The 5,675-nt window shown below is 47.6% G+C and overlaps 1 protein-coding gene and 1 long non-coding RNA gene across 2 annotated transcripts in view; both read right to left on the bottom strand.

Moving 5' to 3' along the window:
- Positions 1-5,675, bottom strand: part of LOC105540194 (HLA class I histocompatibility antigen, B-67 alpha chain-like) — a 112,340-nt gene that overhangs the window by 63,800 nt on the left and 42,865 nt on the right.
- Positions 4,382-5,675, bottom strand: LOC105540180. The gene is made up of 4 exons (XR_001006163.1): positions 5,589-5,675; positions 5,115-5,147; positions 4,961-5,008; positions 4,382-4,799 (listed from the first exon to the last, which is right to left on the bottom strand). It is a non-coding gene; the product is annotated as an uncharacterized LOC105540180 (long non-coding RNA).

Below are 5,675 nucleotides of genomic sequence, written 5' to 3' on the forward strand. Positions count from 1 at the left end.
CCACTCACCTGGGGCAGTAAAAGCAAACATCCACACTGAGATTATAGTGGGAGAAAGGAGGGCATTTATGTGCAGGGCGCCAAACAAGGAGAATCGGGCAACTCATGCTTAAGGCCCACCCTTTTTGATGGCTCACAATCAAGGATTTTTAAAGGTGGGGGCAAATTTCGGGAAAACAGAGTTACAGACAACATCATAAATCAATGCCTAGAAGTGATACACTGCCTCGGCCTTAAAAGGTGGAAAATCCTGTTGAGGGAGCTTACAGGTCTTAAGTAGATTTAAAGATTCTCTGATTTGTGATAGATAAGGAAGCAAAGGTTCCTTACACAGCTAGGGGAGTAGAGAGGAATGTTCAGGCCTGGCCTATAGCCTTGACTCTCTCCAGTCCCCTCAGGAAGAAATTTAGAACAAAGAACAGCGGTCAGAGTTCAGTCCTCAGTTTCCCCTTATCTGTGGTCTCCCTATCAGTAGATCTATTAGGTGGGATTCCATGTTTCTGAAAAACAACTCAGGGACATATATTAAGATGTTACTTTTAGTTTCTATAGAGAATCAAACATCTTGTGACTCTAACTTTCTTAGCTATTGTTTTAAGCTATCATTACCTTCTTGTTTATAACATCACTCACTTACTTTTTAGGGCTGGCTAGGTGCCTGGAATTTCTCTTGAAGGAACTGAAAGTTTTTCTTTATTTCCAGGTTGGGAGTCCCTGGCAGGCTTCTGAGAGGTTCCTCCTTTATCTCAGATGCAAATGCTCGGAGTGCTACAAAGAACTTGAATGGGAGGTACTGCAACCATGTAGACCACTGAGTCACATTTCTTTACACTGGAAAATGCACCGGCTCAAAATGTCCAACAATGCTCAGAGAGATATCCTCCTCAAAGGAAGAGTTCCACAGAGAATTAAAATAGCCAGTTGAAACATTGGGTGTATAAAGCAAGAGTGGGGAAACAAGCACGAAGGGTGGCCTTATACACCTTCATGAGGGTGCTCACACTTGACATGAGAGTATCCTCTCTTTTCCTGGTGGATCAGGGAAGGTGCTGGTGTGACCTTCATATATTCCTTCCCATGGTGGGAGGACACTGGAACAATGACTGTAATTCACCTCAACTTGCTTTTCTCATCCCTGATGCAGTGATCCCAGGATTAGGGATGCAAATAGAGTCCAGAAACAGGAATTATTCCTAAGCAAGAAACTGTAAATATATTTTATGTCCTTTGTGTAATAATTCCTAAGGGCCTGGAGAAGTAGGTTGTGCCTTCACTGCATCTGGCAAAGTTGGGGCTAACACTGAATGCAGCTGTATTGCCTGGGGTCAGATAGCCACCCAGTTCTCTACCTGCATAACCCTCCCCTCTATGAACTGGAATGGCTGACGAGAGACACTTGCTAGAACAGTATTGGTCCCCGAAGTCTAAGCCAGTACAGCAGCAGAATGCAGTGTTCCTTCCAAAATTATAAATGTTCAGTATAAATGAAGAGAAGGAGAAATAGTAGCTGAGGGTAAATGAATGAATAAATGGGTTATGTAATAAGGAAAATCTAGTGTTACATGAACTACTCGAAAGCGGTATAAGCAAGAGATGGTATTGTCTCTTAGCTCCATTTCACCAGGTACCTGAAAGGGTGCAGTCATATGTTGCTGAGACTATGCCTGTTTTGGGACTGCACTGGGATCATTGTTAATCACCAAAGAGGATTCTGGCAATGTACCAGGATCTTTTCACTGTTATGATTCTTCTGGTGTAGGAGATCTGTGATTGGCCCGGTACAGTGGCTCATGCTTGTAATTCCATCACTTTGGGAGCTCAATGGTAGGAACATTGTTTAAGGCCAGGAGTTTGAGACCAGCCTGGGCAAAATGGTGAGACCCATTCCTACAAAGTATTTAAAAATTAGTTGGGCATGGTGGTGTGCACCCATAATGCTATCTACTCAGGAGGCCGAGGCAGAAGGATCACTTGAGTCCAGGAATTCGAGGTGACAGTGAGCTATGATTGTGCCACTGCATTCTACCCTGGGCAACAGAGCAAGAGATTATCTCTAAAATAAAATAATAAATATTATAAAAAGAGATAATGTAGTCAAAACCAGGGTGTGATCTGTGGTCCGATAACAATATTTGGTCTTTGTCCTTGTTTCCTGACAACCAGGTTCTAAAACATTTGCAATCTCCTCAGTGATAAACATGACTTCAATATGGCAGGGGGCTTAGAAAATACTCAGGCCACTCCCCAGAAACCCTGTCTCAGAGTATTACGCACAAGACCAATGAATCGTTTACATAACAAGCCCTAGAGATGAGGCTGATGCTCAGACATGTGGGATCCTCATGTTCTTGATACTCCAAGTGTAATCTGGAGAACAGCAACATGAAATCCAGCCTTGTCATAAATACAGAATCTCTTGCTCCACTCCAGACTTCCTGGATCTCAGCACCACGTCCGGGTGATCCCTGTGCACACGGAAGTTCCTTGTCGAAGTGTCCTCTAGACATGGCGTCAGAACTGTGCAGTCTGCTCTGGGTGTGCTCTGATCACATCCCTTACAACTGGAAGTCCAGGGTTCAGTCCGTGCCCTCATTCTTTTCCACAGTCAATCACTCCCTTGGTGCCCTCATCCATGCTTGAGGTTTTAAGTATCGTTCATATGGTGTGACCTCCTAAATCTATTTCTCCTGCCCAGTCTATTTCTCCTTTCCTCTAATCTCTGGAGTTGTCTGTCCAAATTCCACCCCAGCTCCACCACCTGCATTCCTAGTAGACATCTCCACTGAGTGCCTGTGATGCCCCCTCCTCAGTATGCTCCTGCCAGAGTCTCCCCATCTCCACTGACAGCAGCTCCACCCTTCCATCTACTCACTCATTTTACAACTAAGTGTGTCCTTGATTCGTCTTTCTCACACCACAGATACAATCCATTGACAAATGCTGTGAGTGCATCTTCAAATGCATCCAGAATCCCCTCACATCCCACTATTTCCCCTGCTCACAGCCCAGTCAAGGTAACTGACATCTCCAGCCTGAAACACTGCACTGGCTTCCTACTGTTTTCCCTTCTGCCTCCCTCGTCCCTCACCTCTCAATTCTGTTGTCAGCACAGCAGTCAGAGAGATCCTTTTAAAACATAAGTTTTATCATGGCCCTTTTCTGCTCAAAACTGTCCTTTAACTCTTCATCCCACTCAGAGCAAAGGTCAGATCCGACCCCATTCCCCTCAAGCCCACCTGCTCTGGCCGCACCTCTGACCTCACCTCAGTTTCTCTCTGTCCAGCCCTCCTGGCCTCCTTATTCTTCTGGAAACACAGACACCTTCCTGCCATAGTGCATTTGGACTGGAGGATCCTCTGTCTGGAAAGAACTTCCCCAGACATCGTCATGTCCCTCACATCCTTCCTCAAAGGTCACCTTTGCAACAAGGCACACACTGACCACACAGCACAACAGCCACATTCCCTGTCCCCACTGCCCACATCCTGGATCACCTGCCTCACAGCACTTACCACCTTCTAGCACTTTCCTTCCTTACTCTGGTTATAGCGTATCTATCGTCTGCCTCTTCCCACTGGAACATACGCTACAAAAGACCAGAGACTTTTCTGATTTTACTTCAGTGGTGTTCCCAGATGCAGAACCATTCTGTCCCACGTCTGGCCAATGACAAAGGTCAGTTGAATGAATGATCACTGTAGAGCACCTCCCTATTCTAAAGGCAGTATCTTTATTAACATAGCCTTAGGCCAAATGCTGCTTTGTGGCAGCTACAGCACAAGGTCCCCTCACACTGAGATAGAGGCCGCCTATGTTTTTCTCAGCAGTGCTGCTTGGGTGCCCTCCCTCCCCCATCCCTCTTTCTACAGCAACGCCCCCCCACACCCTCCACCCCAGCACACTGCAGCACACCATCAGGTTCTCTCTTCAGGAAAGAACAGTCCTTGATGATGGGTCCAATTTCACAGACAAATCTAAGTCTAAATTAGACTCTGCTTTCTAGATTCATGAGTTGGGATTGGATTCAGCACCAAGATCACTAGAACCAGGGCAGGGAGAGAGGGCAGGAGAGCAGAACAGAAGCTCTAGAAGCAGGGCAGGAGGTGAATGGCTCTGAAAATTTTTCTCAGAATACACAGAGACCCCCGTGTGCAGGGGCTGCCCTCGGCGACGTCTGAGCCTCTGTGGTCACAGCTCCTGCTGGACAAGTTTCCACTGAAGGGACAAGGACGACGGAGCAGTGAGGTGACCCAGCTGAGGACTGACCACACAAAGTCCATGAAGAACTGAACAGCAACTAGACACAGGCCCCGTCCACACTGGGCTCCTCACTGCCTTCTCCACCCCCACCTGCAACAGACTCAGCACAGGGAACATGCAGATTCTGGAAGGTGCTCAGGTCTTTATTTGCTCTCTCAAATTCCAGGAATTGATTTATTTAATTAGTCCATCAACCTCTCATAGCAGATATTTGAGAAAACAAATTTATATTCAGATTCTTATTTTCAGTAGGGAAGTAAGAAGTTGCAGCTCAGTGCACATAAAGTTGAGACTGAGATGGAGATATCCAGCCCCACCTCTCTGGAACAGGAAAGATGACTCGGGGGGAAACACTGGTCAACGTGGGAACAGGGGTCACGGTGGACATGGGGGTGGGCTGTCTCTCCTCCTCCTCACATTATGCTAACAGGGTTGCAGACACATTCAGATGCCTTTGCAGAAAGAGATGCCAGAGTCTCTCCAAAAGGGAGGCATGAAGAAATCCTGCTTCTCAGTTCCACACAAGACAGTTGTCTCAGGCTACAGAAAACAAGTCATGAACAAAAAAATTCAAGTCAGTCATGGTAAGTGATGACACTCTTAACAGCCCACCACACACTCGAAACGTTACAATCAAAGAATCTCCATTACCGAGGCCTTTCCCCTCTGACCCCCAACCCACCCAACGCCAAGAATCTCACCTCTTCAAGCCGTGAGAGACTCATCAGAGCCCTGGGCACTGTCGTTGGCTGGGGTAGAACAAAAACAGGAGCTGGTCAGAGCCCGCAGGAGACACGGGACAGGATGAATTACGGGATGGGTGAGCTCCTCCACACTCCCACCCCCACCACTTACACACAGCCTGAGAGTAGCTCCCTCCTTTTCCACCTGTGGGAAGAAAATATCCTGTGAGGGGGCTGGGAGGAAGCAGGGCCATAAGATCTTAGAGGAACCTCCTAGTCTTGGACCCAAGAGAAATTTCCAGAACTATGACTGCAGACCCAGGGCAGGATCAGGGAACAGGAGGAAAGCAGCTGTGTGTCCTGGACCAACTGCCCTCCCAAGGTCTGTCCTTAGTAGGGACCTTCCCCTGACTCACGAATGCTGGAATCAGGACCCCAATACCATAATCATCAAGGTGATACATCCGTCCTTCATTGTCACATGTGCTACACAACAGAGTAAGTGCTGGTACACAGGGTCCCAGGCTGGGTTAGCCCCTGTGTGGATGCTGCTTCCCAGGAATGAGGCAGGGAACATTTCTACCTGAGGATTGAAACCCCCAGAGGGACAAGAAAACCCAGACCCCACCCCTCACCCCCTCCCTACCTGAGCTCTTCCTCCTCCACATCACAGCAGCGACCACAGCTCCGGTGACCACAACTGCTAGGACAGCCAGGCCAGCAACAATGCCCA

Source organism: Mandrillus leucophaeus, unplaced genomic scaffold, assembly GCF_000951045.1.
Source record: "Mandrillus leucophaeus isolate KB7577 unplaced genomic scaffold, Mleu.le_1.0 Scaffold1048, whole genome shotgun sequence".
Classification (NCBI taxonomy): domain Eukaryota; kingdom Metazoa; phylum Chordata; class Mammalia; order Primates; family Cercopithecidae; genus Mandrillus; species Mandrillus leucophaeus.